Raw genomic sequence first — 14174 nt, 5'->3', positions numbered from 1 at the left:
CTGCAGCCTTCTGCCTGTTTACAGGCGTCGAACGCACGTTGGGCTCCGAAGCCGCCGCCCCGCTATGCAAATGACTCTGGCTTGCTGTGCATCTTGGACGACGGCCTTCGCCTTGAGCTTGGCCTGCCATGGGGGGGATGGAAGGGGTGTAGCCGGCTCCCAGGCTGCTGGCCTCGGTGGCACCCTCTCGAAGGAACGCCTGGCTTTGGCCCCGGATCCCGCCTCACCCCACCGCCCGAGACTCCGCGATGTAGCGGGCCTGCGCCGGAGGGGCGCCCGTCGAGCCGGCGCGCTCCCAACTCATACTTACCTGGCAGGGGAGATACCATGATCACTAAGGTGGTTCTCCCAGGGTGAGGCTCATCCATTGCACTCCGGGTGTGCTGACCCCTGCGATTTCCCCAAATGCGGGAAACTCGACTGCATAATTTGTGGTAGTGGGGGACTGCGTTCGCGCTTTCCCCTGATTTGCTCTGGTCAAAGATAGACAGATACACGCTGCTGCTTGGGGGGCTCCACGAGCCAACAGGTGTGCGAGTCTCCTTTTGCTGCCTGCTGCGAGGGACTCTCAAGCAAGCACAGCCTGTTGGTGCCCCCTTGTGGCCCCATCTAGAAGCTGCCAAAGGGAAGCCGCTCGCTTTGCTGCTGGCTTTTGGTATCTGGGATTTGTTGTGAGCCTTTTTTAAAAGAGAGGAGGGGAGAGGAGAGGAGGGGAGGGGAGGGGGGGGGTTCCTTCCTTGGTCTTTGTTTTTTCGTTTTCCTCTCTCCGTTTAAACCCTTAACTCTTGATTTGGCGTCCTGATATCTTTGCTTGGCTGCTTTGGACACACCGGCCGAGTTCCCCCTGGGCCCGCTGGCTGTGGATGCCTCCGCTGGTGTAGTGACAGGAATTGGCCTTTGGTTCAGCCGGGAGGGGAGCTTTGTAGCGAGCGCCAGCGGGCACGCTCCAAAGATGGCACTTGCGGCTGCAGCAGCAGGAAGTGCACGGCCGGGCCCTTTTTTGCGGCCGCCTGGTGGGGCTGCCGACGTTGAGCCTCCGACGCCGGGCCTCTTCCTGCCGCCCTGAGCGAGCAGCCGGAGCTGCAGCCTTCTGCCTGTTTACAGGCGTCGAACGCACGTTGGGCTCCGAAGCCGCCGCCCCGCTATGCAAATGACTCTGGCTTGCTGTGCATCTTGGACGACGGCCTTCGCCTTGAGCTTGGCCTGCCATGGGGGGGATGGAAGGGGTGTAGCCGGCTCCCAGGCTGCTGGCCTCGGTGGCACCCTCTCGAAGGAACGCCTGGCTTTGGCCCCGGATCCCGCCTCACCCCACCGCCCGAGACTCCGCGATGTAGCGGGCCTGCGCCGGAGGGGCGCCCGTCGAGCCGGCGCGCTCCCAACTCATACTTACCTGGCAGGGGAGATACCATGATCACTAAGGTGGTTCTCCCAGGGTGAGGCTCATCCATTGCACTCCGGGTGTGCTGACCCCTGCGATTTCCCCAAATGCGGGAAACTCGACTGCATAATTTGTGGTAGTGGGGGACTGCGTTCGCGCTTTCCCCTGATTTGCTCTGGTCAAAGATAGACAGATACACGCTGCTGCTTGGGGGGCTCCACGAGCCAACAGGTGTGCGAGTCTCCTTTTGCTGCCTGCTGCGAGGGACTCTCAAGCAAGCACAGCCTGTTGGTGCCCCCTTGTGGCCCCATCTAGAAGCTGCCAAAGGGAAGCCGCTCGCTTTGCTGCTGGCTTTTGGTATCTGGGATTTGTTGTGAGCCTTTTTTAAAAGAGAGGAGGGGAGGGGAGGGGAGGGGAGGGGAGGGGGGGGTTCCTTCCTTGGTCTTTGTTTTTTCGTTTTCCTCTCTCCGTTTAAACCCTTAACTCTTGATTTGGCGTCCTGATATCTTTGCTTGGCTGCTTTGGACACACCGGCCGAGTTCCCCCTGGGCCCGCTGGCTGTGGATGCCTCCGCTGGTGTAGTGACAGGAATTGGCCTTTGGTTCAGCCGGGAGGGGAGCTTTGTAGCGAGCGCCAGCGGGCACGCTCCAAAGATGGCACTTGCGGCTGCAGCAGCAGGAAGTGCACGGCCGGGCCCTTTTTTGCGGCCGCCTGGTGGGGCTGCCGACGTTGAGCCTCCGACGCCGGGCCTCTTCCTGCCGCCCTGAGCGAGCAGCCGGAGCTGCAGCCTTCTGCCTGTTTACAGGCGTCGAACGCACGTTGGGCTCCGAAGCCGCCGCCCCGCTATGCAAATGACTCTGGCTTGCTGTGCATCTTGGACGACGGCCTTCGCCTTGAGCTTGGCCTGCCATGGGGGGGATGGAAGGGGTGTAGCCGGCTCCCAGGCTGCTGGCCTCGGTGGCACCCTCTCGAAGGAACGCCTGGCTTTGGCCCCGGATCCCGCCTCACCCCACCGCCCGAGACTCCGCGATGTAGCGGGCCTGCGCCGGAGGGGCGCCCGTCGAGCCGGCGCGCTCCCAACTCATACTTACCTGGCAGGGGAGATACCATGATCACTAAGGTGGTTCTCCCAGGGTGAGGCTCATCCATTGCACTCCGGGTGTGCTGACCCCTGCGATTTCCCCAAATGCGGGAAACTCGACTGCATAATTTGTGGTAGTGGGGGACTGCGTTCGCGCTTTCCCCTGATTTGCTCTGGTCAAAGATAGACAGATACACGCTGCTGCTTGGGGGGCTCCACGAGCCAACAGGTGTGCGAGTCTCCTTTTGCTGCCTGCTGCGAGGGACTCTCAAGCAAGCACAGCCTGTTGGTGCCCCCTTGTGGCCCCATCTAGAAGCTGCCAAAGGGAAGCCGCTCGCTTTGCTGCTGGCTTTTGGTATCTGGGATTTGTTGTGAGCCTTTTTTAAAAGAGAGGAGGGGAGAGGAGGGGAGGGGAGGGGGGGGGTTCCTTCCTTGGTCTTTGTTTTTTCGTTTTCCTCTCTCCGTTTAAACCCTTAACTCTTGATTTGGCGTCCTGATATCTTTGCTTGGCTGCTTTGGACACACCGGCCGAGTTCCCCCTGGGCCCGCTGGCTGTGGATGCCTCCGCTGGTGTAGTGACAGGAATTGGCCTTTGGTTCAGCCGGGAGGGGAGCTTTGTAGCGAGCGCCAGCGGGCACGCTCCAAAGATGGCACTTGCGGCTGCAGCAGCAGGAAGTGCACGGCCGGGCCCTTTTTTGCGGCCGCCTGGTGGGGCTGCCGACGTTGAGCCTCCGACGCCGGGCCTCTTCCTGCCGCCCTGAGCGAGCAGCCGGAGCTGCAGCCTTCTGCCTGTTTACAGGCGTCGAACGCACGTTGGGCTCCGAAGCCGCCGCCCCGCTATGCAAATGACTCTGGCTTGCTGTGCATCTTGGACGACGGCCTTCGCCTTGAGCTTGGCCTGCCATGGGGGGGATGGAAGGGGTGTAGCCGGCTCCCAGGCTGCTGGCCTCGGTGGCACCCTCTCGAAGGAACGCCTGGCTTTGGCCCCGGATCCCGCCTCACCCCACCGCCCGAGACTCCGCGATGTAGCGGGCCTGCGCCGGAGGGGCGCCCGTCGAGCCGGCGCGCTCCCAACTCATACTTACCTGGCAGGGGAGATACCATGATCACTAAGGTGGTTCTCCCAGGGTGAGGCTCATCCATTGCACTCCGGGTGTGCTGACCCCTGCGATTTCCCCAAATGCGGGAAACTCGACTGCATAATTTGTGGTAGTGGGGGACTGCGTTCGCGCTTTCCCCTGATTTGCTCTGGTCAAAGATAGACAGATACACGCTGCTGCTTGGGGGGCTCCACGAGCCAACAGGTGTGCGAGTCTCCTTTTGCTGCCTGCTGCGAGGGACTCTCAAGCAAGCACAGCCTGTTGGTGCCCCCTTGTGGCCCCATCTAGAAGCTGCCAAAGGGAAGCCGCTCGCTTTGCTGCTGGCTTTTGGTATCTGGGATTTGTTGTGAGCCTTTTTTAAAAGAGAGGAGGGGAGGGGAGGGGGGGGGTTCCTTCCTTGGTCTTTGTTTTTTCGTTTTCCTCTCTCCGTTTAAACCCTTAACTCTTGATTTGGCGTCCTGATATCTTTGCTTGGCTGCTTTGGACACACCGGCCGAGTTCCCCCTGGGCCCGCTGGCTGTGGATGCCTCCGCTGGTGTAGTGACAGGAATTGGCCTTTGGTTCAGCCGGGAGGGGAGCTTTGTAGCGAGCGCCAGCGGGCACGCTCCAAAGATGGCACTTGCGGCTGCAGCAGCAGGAAGTGCACGGCCGGGCCCTTTTTTGCGGCCGCCTGGTGGGGCTGCCGACGTTGAGCCTCCGACGCCGGGCCTCTTCCTGCCGCCCTGAGCGAGCAGCCGGAGCTGCAGCCTTCTGCCTGTTTACAGGCGTCGAACGCACGTTGGGCTCCGAAGCCGCCGCCCCGCTATGCAAATGACTCTGGCTTGCTGTGCATCTTGGACGACGGCCTTCGCCTTGAGCTTGGCCTGCCATGGGGGGGATGGAAGGGGTGTAGCCGGCTCCCAGGCTGCTGGCCTCGGTGGCACCCTCTCGAAGGAACGCCTGGCTTTGGCCCCGGATCCCGCCTCACCCCACCGCCCGAGACTCCGCGATGTAGCGGGCCTGCGCCGGAGGGGCGCCCGTCGAGCCGGCGCGCTCCCAACTCATACTTACCTGGCAGGGGAGATACCATGATCACTAAGGTGGTTCTCCCAGGGTGAGGCTCATCCATTGCACTCCGGGTGTGCTGACCCCTGCGATTTCCCCAAATGCGGGAAACTCGACTGCATAATTTGTGGTAGTGGGGGACTGCGTTCGCGCTTTCCCCTGATTTGCTCTGGTCAAAGATAGACAGATACACGCTGCTGCTTGGGGGGCTCCACGAGCCAACAGGTGTGCGAGTCTCCTTTTGCTGCCTGCTGCGAGGGACTCTCAAGCAAGCACAGCCTGTTGGTGCCCCCTTGTGGCCCCATCTAGAAGCTGCCAAAGGGAAGCCGCTCGCTTTGCTGCTGGCTTTTGGTATCTGGGATTTGTTGTGAGCCTTTTTTAAAAGAGAGGAGGGGAGGGGAGGGGAGGGGAGGGGAGGGGAGGGGAGGGGAGGGGAGGGGAGGGGAGGGGAGGGGAGGGGAGGGGGGGGTTCCTTCCTTGGTCTTTGTTTTTTCGTTTTCCTCTCTCCGTTTAAACCCTTAACTCTTGATTTGGCGTCCTGATATCTTTGCTTGGCTGCTTTGGACACACCGGCCGAGTTCCCCCTGGGCCCGCTGGCTGTGGATGCCTCCGCTGGTGTAGTGACAGGAATTGGCCTTTGGTTCAGCCGGGAGGGGAGCTTTGTAGCGAGCGCCAGCGGGCACGCTCCAAAGATGGCACTTGCGGCTGCAGCAGCAGGAAGTGCACGGCCGGGCCCTTTTTTGCGGCCGCCTGGTGGGGCTGCCGACGTTGAGCCTCCGACGCCGGGCCTCTTCCTGCCGCCCTGAGCGAGCAGCCGGAGCTGCAGCCTTCTGCCTGTTTACAGGCGTCGAACGCACGTTGGGCTCCGAAGCCGCCGCCCCGCTATGCAAATGACTCTGGCTTGCTGTGCATCTTGGACGACGGCCTTCGCCTTGAGCTTGGCCTGCCATGGGGGGGATGGAAGGGGTGTAGCCGGCTCCCAGGCTGCTGGCCTCGGTGGCACCCTCTCGAAGGAACGCCTGGCTTTGGCCCCGGATCCCGCCTCACCCCACCGCCCGAGACTCCGCGATGTAGCGGGCCTGCGCCGGAGGGGCGCCCGTCGAGCCGGCGCGCTCCCAACTCATACTTACCTGGCAGGGGAGATACCATGATCACTAAGGTGGTTCTCCCAGGGTGAGGCTCATCCATTGCACTCCGGGTGTGCTGACCCCTGCGATTTCCCCAAATGCGGGAAACTCGACTGCATAATTTGTGGTAGTGGGGGACTGCGTTCGCGCTTTCCCCTGATTTGCTCTGGTCAAAGATAGACAGATACACGCTGCTGCTTGGGGGGCTCCACGAGCCAACAGGTGTGCGAGTCTCCTTTTGCTGCCTGCTGCGAGGGACTCTCAAGCAAGCACAGCCTGTTGGTGCCCCCTTGTGGCCCCATCTAGAAGCTGCCAAAGGGAAGCCGCTCGCTTTGCTGCTGGCTTTTGGTATCTGGGATTTGTTGTGAGCCTTTTTTAAAAGAGAGGAGGGGAGGGGAGGGGAGGGGAGGGGGGGTTCCTTCCTTGGTCTTTGTTTTTTCGTTTTCCTCTCTCCGTTTAAACCCTTAACTCTTGATTTGGCGTCCTGATATCTTTGCTTGGCTGCTTTGGACACACCGGCCGAGTTCCCCCTGGGCCCGCTGGCTGTGGATGCCTCCGCTGGTGTAGTGACAGGAATTGGCCTTTGGTTCAGCCGGGAGGGGAGCTTTGTAGCGAGCGCCAGCGGGCACGCTCCAAAGATGGCACTTGCGGCTGCAGCAGCAGGAAGTGCACGGCCGGGCCCTTTTTTGCGGCCGCCTGGTGGGGCTGCCGACGTTGAGCCTCCGACGCCGGGCCTCTTCCTGCCGCCCTGAGCGAGCAGCCGGAGCTGCAGCCTTCTGCCTGTTTACAGGCGTCGAACGCACGTTGGGCTCCGAAGCCGCCGCCCCGCTATGCAAATGACTCTGGCTTGCTGTGCATCTTGGACGACGGCCTTCGCCTTGAGCTTGGCCTGCCATGGGGGGGATGGAAGGGGTGTAGCCGGCTCCCAGGCTGCTGGCCTCGGTGGCACCCTCTCGAAGGAACGCCTGGCTTTGGCCCCGGATCCCGCCTCACCCCACCGCCCGAGACTCCGCGATGTAGCGGGCCTGCGCCGGAGGGGCGCCCGTCGAGCCGGCGCGCTCCCAACTCATACTTACCTGGCAGGGGAGATACCATGATCACTAAGGTGGTTCTCCCAGGGTGAGGCTCATCCATTGCACTCCGGGTGTGCTGACCCCTGTGATTTCCCCAAATGCGGGAAACTCGACTGCATAATTTGTGGTAGTGGGGGACTGCGTTCGCGCTTTCCCCTGATTTGCTCTGGTCAAAGATAGACAGATACACGCTGCTGCTTGGGGGGCTCCACGAGCCAACAGGTGTGCGAGTCTCCTTTTGCTGCCTGCTGCGAGGGACTCTCAAGCAAGCACAGCCTGTTGGTGCCCCCTTGTGGCCCCATCTAGAAGCTGCCAAAGGGAAGCCGCTCGCTTTGCTGCTGGCTTTTGGTATCTGGGATTTGTTGTGAGCCTTTTTTAAAAGAGAGGAGGGGAGGGGAGGGGAGGGGAGGGGGGGGTTCCTTCCTTGGTCTTTGTTTTTTCGTTTTCCTCTCTCCGTTTAAACCCTTAACTCTTGATTTGGCGTCCTGATATCTTTGCTTGGCTGCTTTGGACACACCGGCCGAGTTCCCCCTGGGCCCGCTGGCTGTGGATGCCTCCGCTGGTGTAGTGACAGGAATTGGCCTTTGGTTCAGCCGGGAGGGGAGCTTTGTAGCGAGCGCCAGCGGGCACGCTCCAAAGATGGCACTTGCGGCTGCAGCAGCAGGAAGTGCACGGCCGGGCCCTTTTTTGCGGCCGCCTGGTGGGGCTGCCGACGTTGAGCCTCCGACGCCGGGCCTCTTCCTGCCGCCCTGAGCGAGCAGCCGGAGCTGCAGCCTTCTGCCTGTTTACAGGCGTCGAACGCACGTTGGGCTCCGAAGCCGCCGCCCCGCTATGCAAATGACTCTGGCTTGCTGTGCATCTTGGACGACGGCCTTCGCCTTGAGCTTGGCCTGCCATGGGGGGGATGGAAGGGGTGTAGCCGGCTCCCAGGCTGCTGGCCTCGGTGGCACCCTCTCGAAGGAACGCCTGGCTTTGGCCCCGGATCCCGCCTCACCCCACCGCCCGAGACTCCGCGATGTAGCGGGCCTGCGCCGGAGGGGCGCCCGTCGAGCCGGCGCGCTCCCAACTCATACTTACCTGGCAGGGGAGATACCATGATCACTAAGGTGGTTCTCCCAGGGTGAGGCTCATCCATTGCACTCCGGGTGTGCTGACCCCTGCGATTTCCCCAAATGCGGGAAACTCGACTGCATAATTTGTGGTAGTGGGGGACTGCGTTCGCGCTTTCCCCTGATTTGCTCTGGTCAAAGATAGACAGATACACGCTGCTGCTTGGGGGGCTCCACGAGCCAACAGGTGTGCGAGTCTCCTTTTGCTGCCTGCTGCGAGGGACTCTCAAGCAAGCACAGCCTGTTGGTGCCCCCTTGTGGCCCCATCTAGAAGCTGCCAAAGGGAAGCCGCTCGCTTTGCTGCTGGCTTTTGGTATCTGGGATTTGTTGTGAGCCTTTTTTAAAAGAGAGGAGGGGAGGGGAGGGGAGGGGAGGGGGGGGTTCCTTCCTTGGTCTTTGTTTTTTCGTTTTCCTCTCTCCGTTTAAACCCTTAACTCTTGATTTGGCGTCCTGATATCTTTGCTTGGCTGCTTTGGACACACCGGCCGAGTTCCCCCTGGGCCCGCTGGCTGTGGATGCCTCCGCTGGTGTAGTGACAGGAATTGGCCTTTGGTTCAGCCGGGAGGGGAGCTTTGTAGCGAGCGCCAGCGGGCACGCTCCAAAGATGGCACTTGCGGCTGCAGCAGCAGGAAGTGCACGGCCGGGCCCTTTTTTGCGGCCGCCTGGTGGGGCTGCCGACGTTGAGCCTCCGACGCCGGGCCTCTTCCTGCCGCCCTGAGCGAGCAGCCGGAGCTGCAGCCTTCTGCCTGTTTACAGGCGTCGAACGCACGTTGGGCTCCGAAGCCGCCGCCCCGCTATGCAAATGACTCTGGCTTGCTGTGCATCTTGGACGACGGCCTTCGCCTTGAGCTTGGCCTGCCATGGGGGGGATGGAAGGGGTGTAGCCGGCTCCCAGGCTGCTGGCCTCGGTGGCACCCTCTCGAAGGAACGCCTGGCTTTGGCCCCGGATCCCGCCTCACCCCACCGCCCGAGACTCCGCGATGTAGCGGGCCTGCGCCGGAGGGGCGCCCGTCGAGCCGGCGCGCTCCCAACTCATACTTACCTGGCAGGGGAGATACCATGATCACTAAGGTGGTTCTCCCAGGGTGAGGCTCATCCATTGCACTCCGGGTGTGCTGACCCCTGCGATTTCCCCAAATGCGGGAAACTCGACTGCATAATTTGTGGTAGTGGGGGACTGCGTTCGCGCTTTCCCCTGATTTGCTCTGGTCAAAGATAGACAGATACACGCTGCTGCTTGGGGGGCTCCACGAGCCAACAGGTGTGCGAGTCTCCTTTTGCTGCCTGCTGCGAGGGACTCTCAAGCAAGCACAGCCTGTTGGTGCCCCCTTGTGGCCCCATCTAGAAGCTGCCAAAGGGAAGCCGCTCGCTTTGCTGCTGGCTTTTGGTATCTGGGATTTGTTGTGAGCCTTTTTTAAAAGAGAGGAGGGGAGAGGAGGGAGGGGAGGGGAGGGGAGGGGAGGGGAGGGGAGGGGGGGGGTTCCTTCCTTGGTCTTTGTTTTTTCGTTTTCCTCTCTCCGTTTAAACCCTTAACTCTTGATTTGGCGTCCTGATATCTTTGCTTGGCTGCTTTGGACACACCGGCCGAGTTCCCCCTGGGCCCGCTGGCTGTGGATGCCTCCGCTGGTGTAGTGACAGGAATTGGCCTTTGGTTCAGCCGGGAGGGGAGCTTTGTAGCGAGCGCCAGCGGGCACGCTCCAAAGATGGCACTTGCGGCTGCAGCAGCAGGAAGTGCACGGCCGGGCCCTTTTTTGCGGCCGCCTGGTGGGGCTGCCGACGTTGAGCCTCCGACGCCGGGCCTCTTCCTGCCGCCCTGAGCGAGCAGCCGGAGCTGCAGCCTTCTGCCTGTTTACAGGCGTCGAACGCACGTTGGGCTCCGAAGCCGCCGCCCCGCTATGCAAATGACTCTGGCTTGCTGTGCATCTTGGACGACGGCCTTCGCCTTGAGCTTGGCCTGCCATGGGGGGGATGGAAGGGGTGTAGCCGGCTCCCAGGCTGCTGGCCTCGGTGGCACCCTCTCGAAGGAACGCCTGGCTTTGGCCCCGGATCCCGCCTCACCCCACCGCCCGAGACTCCGCGATGTAGCGGGCCTGCGCCGGAGGGGCGCCCGTCGAGCCGGCGCGCTCCCAACTCATACTTACCTGGCAGGGGAGATACCATGATCACTAAGGTGGTTCTCCCAGGGTGAGGCTCATCCATTGCACTCCGGGTGTGCTGACCCCTGCGATTTCCCCAAATGCGGGAAACTCGACTGCATAATTTGTGGTAGTGGGGGACTGCGTTCGCGCTTTCCCCTGATTTGCTCTGGTCAAAGATAGACAGATACACGCTGCTGCTTGGGGGGCTCCACGAGCCAACAGGTGTGCGAGTCTCCTTTTGCTGCCTGCTGCGAGGGACTCTCAAGCAAGCACAGCCTGTTGGTGCCCCCTTGTGGCCCCATCTAGAAGCTGCCAAAGGGAAGCCGCTCGCTTTGCTGCTGGCTTTTGGTATCTGGGATTTGTTGTGAGCCTTTTTTAAAAGAGAGGAGGGGAGGGGAGGGGAGGGGGGGGTTCCTTCCTTGGTCTTTGTTTTTTCGTTTTCCTCTCTCCGTTTAAACCCTTAACTCTTGATTTGGCGTCCTGATATCTTTGCTTGGCTGCTTTGGACACACCGGCCGAGTTCCCCCTGGGCCCGCTGGCTGTGGATGCCTCCGCTGGTGTAGTGACAGGAATTGGCCTTTGGTTCAGCCGGGAGGGGAGCTTTGTAGCGAGCGCCAGCGGGCACGCTCCAAAGATGGCACTTGCGGCTGCAGCAGCAGGAAGTGCACGGCCGGGCCCTTTTTTGCGGCCGCCTGGTGGGGCTGCCGACGTTGAGCCTCCGACGCCGGGCCTCTTCCTGCCGCCCTGAGCGAGCAGCCGGAGCTGCAGCCTTCTGCCTGTTTACAGGCGTCGAACGCACGTTGGGCTCCGAAGCCGCCGCCCCGCTATGCAAATGACTCTGGCTTGCTGTGCATCTTGGACGACGGCCTTCGCCTTGAGCTTGGCCTGCCATGGGGGGGATGGAAGGGGTGTAGCCGGCTCCCAGGCTGCTGGCCTCGGTGGCACCCTCTCGAAGGAACGCCTGGCTTTGGCCCCGGATCCCGCCTCACCCCACCGCCCGAGACTCCGCGATGTAGCGGGCCTGCGCCGGAGGGGCGCCCGTCGAGCCGGCGCGCTCCCAACTCATACTTACCTGGCAGGGGAGATACCATGATCACTAAGGTGGTTCTCCCAGGGTGAGGCTCATCCATTGCACTCCGGGTGTGCTGACCCCTGCGATTTCCCCAAATGCGGGAAACTCGACTGCATAATTTGTGGTAGTGGGGGACTGCGTTCGCGCTTTCCCCTGATTTGCTCTGGTCAAAGATAGACAGATACACGCTGCTGCTTGGGGGGCTCCACGAGCCAACAGGTGTGCGAGTCTCCTTTTGCTGCCTGCTGCGAGGGACTCTCAAGCAAGCACAGCCTGTTGGTGCCCCCTTGTGGCCCCATCTAGAAGCTGCCAAAGGGAAGCCGCTCGCTTTGCTGCTGGCTTTTGGTATCTGGGATTTGTTGTGAGCCTTTTTTAAAAGAGAGGAGGGGAGAGGAGGGGAGAGGAGGGGAGGAGGGGGGGGTTCCTTCCTTGGTCTTTGTTTTTTCGTTTTCCTCTCTCCGTTTAAACCCTTAACTCTTGATTTGGCGTCCTGATATCTTTGCTTGGCTGCTTTGGACACACCGGCCGAGTTCCCCCTGGGCCCGCTGGCTGTGGATGCCTCCGCTGGTGTAGTGACAGGAATTGGCCTTTGGTTCAGTCGGGAGGGGAGCTTTGTAGCGAGCGCCAGCGGGCACGCTCCAAAGATGGCACTTGCGGCTGCAGCAGCAGGAAGTGCACGGCCGGGCCCTTTTTTGCGGCCGCCTGGTGGGGCTGCCGACGTTGAGCCTCCGACGCCGGGCCTCTTCCTGCCGCCCTGAGCGAGCAGCCGGAGCTGCAGCCTTCTGCCTGTTTACAGGCGTCGAACGCACGTTGGGCTCCGAAGCCGCCGCCCCGCTATGCAAATGACTCTGGCTTGCTGTGCATCTTGGACGACGGCCTTCGCCTTGAGCTTGGCCTGCCATGGGGGGGATGGAAGGGGTGTAGCCGGCTCCCAGGCTGCTGGCCTCGGTGGCACCCTCTCGAAGGAACGCCTGGCTTTGGCCCCGGATCCCGCCTCACCCCACCGCCCGAGACTCCGCGATGTAGCGGGCCTGCGCCGGAGGGGCGCCCGTCGAGCCGGCGCGCTCCCAACTCATACTTACCTGGCAGGGGAGATACCATGATCACTAAGGTGGTTCTCCCAGGGTGAGGCTCATCCATTGCACTCCGGGTGTGCTGACCCCTGCGATTTCCCCAAATGCGGGAAACTCGACTGCATAATTTGTGGTAGTGGGGGACTGCGTTCGCGCTTTCCCCTGATTTGCTCTGGTCAAAGATAGACAGATACACGCTGCTGCTTGGGGGGCTCCACGAGCCAACAGGTGTGCGAGTCTCCTTTTGCTGCCTGCTGCGAGGGACTCTCAAGCAAGCACAGCCTGTTGGTGCCCCCTTGTGGCCCCATCTAGAAGCTGCCAAAGGGAAGCCGCTCGCTTTGCTGCTGGCTTTTGGTATCTGGGATTTGTTGTGAGCCTTTTTTAAAAGAGAGGAGGGGAGGGGAGGGGAGGGGGGGGTTCCTTCCTTGGTCTTTGTTTTTTCGTTTTCCTCTCTCCGTTTAAACCCTTAACTCTTGATTTGGCGTCCTGATATCTTTGCTTGGCTGCTTTGGACACACCGGCCGAGTTCCCCCTGGGCCCGCTGGCTGTGGATGCCTCCGCTGGTGTAGTGACAGGAATTGGCCTTTGGTTCAGCCGGGAGGGGAGCTTTGTAGCGAGCGCCAGCGGGCACGCTCCAAAGATGGCACTTGCGGCTGCAGCAGCAGGAAGTGCACGGCCGGGCCCTTTTTTGCGGCCGCCTGGTGGGGCTGCCGACGTTGAGCCTCCGACGCCGGGCCTCTTCCTGCCGCCCTGAGCGAGCAGCCGGAGCTGCAGCCTTCTGCCTGTTTACAGGCGTCGAACGCACGTTGGGCTCCGAAGCCGCCGCCCCGCTATGCAAATGACTCTGGCTTGCTGTGCATCTTGGACGACGGCCTTCGCCTTGAGCTTGGCCTGCCATGGGGGGGATGGAAGGGGTGTAGCCGGCTCCCAGGCTGCTGGCCTCGGTGGCACCCTCTCGAAGGAACGCCTGGCTTTGGCCCCGGATCCCGCCTCACCCCACCGCCCGAGACTCCGCGATGTAGCGGGCCTGCGCCGGAGGGGCGCCCGTCGAGCCGGCGCACTCCCAACTCATACTTACCTGGCAGGGGAGATACCATGATCACTAAGGTGGTTCTCCCAGGGTGAGGCTCATCCATTGCACTCCGGGTGTGCTGACCCCTGCGATTTCCCCAAATGCGGGAAACTCGACTGCATAATTTGTGGTAGTGGGGGACTGCGTTCGCGCTTTCCCCTGATTTGCTCTGGTCAAAGATAGACAGATACACGCTGCTGCTTGGGGGGCTCCACGAGCCAACAGGTGTGCGAGTCTCCTTTTGCTGCCTGCTGCGAGGGACTCTCAAGCAAGCACAGCCTGTTGGTGCCCCCTTGTGGCCCCATCTAGAAGCTGCCAAAGGGAAGCCGCTCGCTTTGCTGCTGGCTTTTGGTATCTGGGATTTGTTGTGAGCCTTTTTTAAAAGAGAGGAGGGGAGGGGAGGGGAGGGGAGGGGGGGGTTCCTTCCTTGGTCTTTGTTTTTTCGTTTTCCTCTCTCCGTTTAAACCCTTAACTCTTGATTTGGCGTCCTGATATCTTTGCTTGGCTGCTTTGGACACACCGGCCGAGTTCCCCCTGGGCCCGCTGGCTGTGGATGCCTCCGCTGGTGTAGTGACAGGAATTGGCCTTTGGTTCAGCCGGGAGGGGAGCTTTGTAGCGAGCGCCAGCGGGCACGCTCCAAAGATGGCACTTGCGGCTGCAGCAGCAGGAAGTGCACGGCCGGGCCCTTTTTTGCGGCCGCCTGGTGGGGCTGCCGACGTTGAGCCTCCGACGCCGGGCCTCTTCCTGCCGCCCTGAGCGAGCAGCCGGAGCTGCAGCCTTCTGCCTGTTTACAGGCGTCGAACGCACGTTGGGCTCCGAAGCCGCCGCCCCGCTATGCAAATGACTCTGGCTTGCTGTGCATCTTGGACGACGGCCTTCGCCTTGAGCTTGGCCTGCCATGGGGGGG

At 61.7% G+C, this 14174-nt stretch overlaps 13 non-coding genes across 13 annotated transcripts; all 13 read left to right on the top strand.

The window, feature by feature from the left end:
* The first annotated feature begins 302 nt into the window (after positions 1-302).
* Positions 303-466, top strand: LOC142277450 (U1 spliceosomal RNA). The gene has a single exon (XR_012740606.1). It is a non-coding gene; the product is annotated as a U1 spliceosomal RNA (small nuclear RNA).
* Positions 467-1382: 916 nt separating this feature from the next.
* LOC142277448 (U1 spliceosomal RNA) lies at positions 1383-1546 on the top strand. The gene has a single exon (XR_012740604.1). It is a non-coding gene; the product is annotated as a U1 spliceosomal RNA (small nuclear RNA).
* A 915-nt stretch (positions 1547-2461) lies between these two features.
* On the top strand, positions 2462-2625 carry LOC142277447 (U1 spliceosomal RNA). Its single transcript, XR_012740603.1, has one exon. It is a non-coding gene; the product is annotated as a U1 spliceosomal RNA (small nuclear RNA).
* Positions 2626-3536: 911 nt separating this feature from the next.
* Positions 3537-3700, top strand: LOC142277446 (U1 spliceosomal RNA). Its single transcript, XR_012740602.1, has one exon. It is a non-coding gene; the product is annotated as a U1 spliceosomal RNA (small nuclear RNA).
* Positions 3701-4601: 901 nt separating this feature from the next.
* LOC142277445 (U1 spliceosomal RNA) lies at positions 4602-4765 on the top strand. The gene has a single exon (XR_012740601.1). It is a non-coding gene; the product is annotated as a U1 spliceosomal RNA (small nuclear RNA).
* Positions 4766-5725: 960 nt separating this feature from the next.
* LOC142277443 (U1 spliceosomal RNA) lies at positions 5726-5889 on the top strand. Its single transcript, XR_012740600.1, has one exon. It is a non-coding gene; the product is annotated as a U1 spliceosomal RNA (small nuclear RNA).
* Positions 5890-6798: 909 nt separating this feature from the next.
* On the top strand, positions 6799-6962 carry LOC142277476 (U1 spliceosomal RNA). The gene has a single exon (XR_012740629.1). It is a non-coding gene; the product is annotated as a U1 spliceosomal RNA (small nuclear RNA).
* A 910-nt stretch (positions 6963-7872) lies between these two features.
* Positions 7873-8036, top strand: LOC142277442 (U1 spliceosomal RNA). Its single transcript, XR_012740599.1, has one exon. It is a non-coding gene; the product is annotated as a U1 spliceosomal RNA (small nuclear RNA).
* A 910-nt stretch (positions 8037-8946) lies between these two features.
* LOC142277441 (U1 spliceosomal RNA) lies at positions 8947-9110 on the top strand. The gene has a single exon (XR_012740598.1). It is a non-coding gene; the product is annotated as a U1 spliceosomal RNA (small nuclear RNA).
* Positions 9111-10045: 935 nt separating this feature from the next.
* LOC142277440 (U1 spliceosomal RNA) lies at positions 10046-10209 on the top strand. The gene has a single exon (XR_012740597.1). It is a non-coding gene; the product is annotated as a U1 spliceosomal RNA (small nuclear RNA).
* A 905-nt stretch (positions 10210-11114) lies between these two features.
* LOC142277439 (U1 spliceosomal RNA) lies at positions 11115-11278 on the top strand. Its single transcript, XR_012740596.1, has one exon. It is a non-coding gene; the product is annotated as a U1 spliceosomal RNA (small nuclear RNA).
* Positions 11279-12196: 918 nt separating this feature from the next.
* On the top strand, positions 12197-12360 carry LOC142277438 (U1 spliceosomal RNA). The gene has a single exon (XR_012740595.1). It is a non-coding gene; the product is annotated as a U1 spliceosomal RNA (small nuclear RNA).
* Positions 12361-13265: 905 nt separating this feature from the next.
* On the top strand, positions 13266-13429 carry LOC142277436 (U1 spliceosomal RNA). Its single transcript, XR_012740593.1, has one exon. It is a non-coding gene; the product is annotated as a U1 spliceosomal RNA (small nuclear RNA).
* The last annotated feature ends 745 nt before the right edge of the window (positions 13430-14174 follow it).

The sequence above is a fragment of the Anomaloglossus baeobatrachus genome, unplaced genomic scaffold (assembly GCF_048569485.1).
Source record: "Anomaloglossus baeobatrachus isolate aAnoBae1 unplaced genomic scaffold, aAnoBae1.hap1 Scaffold_410, whole genome shotgun sequence".
NCBI lineage: Eukaryota > Metazoa > Chordata > Amphibia > Anura > Aromobatidae > Anomaloglossus > Anomaloglossus baeobatrachus.
Note: the sequence above shows the minus strand (reverse complement) of the source record. Positions and strands in the feature narration are given on the sequence as shown.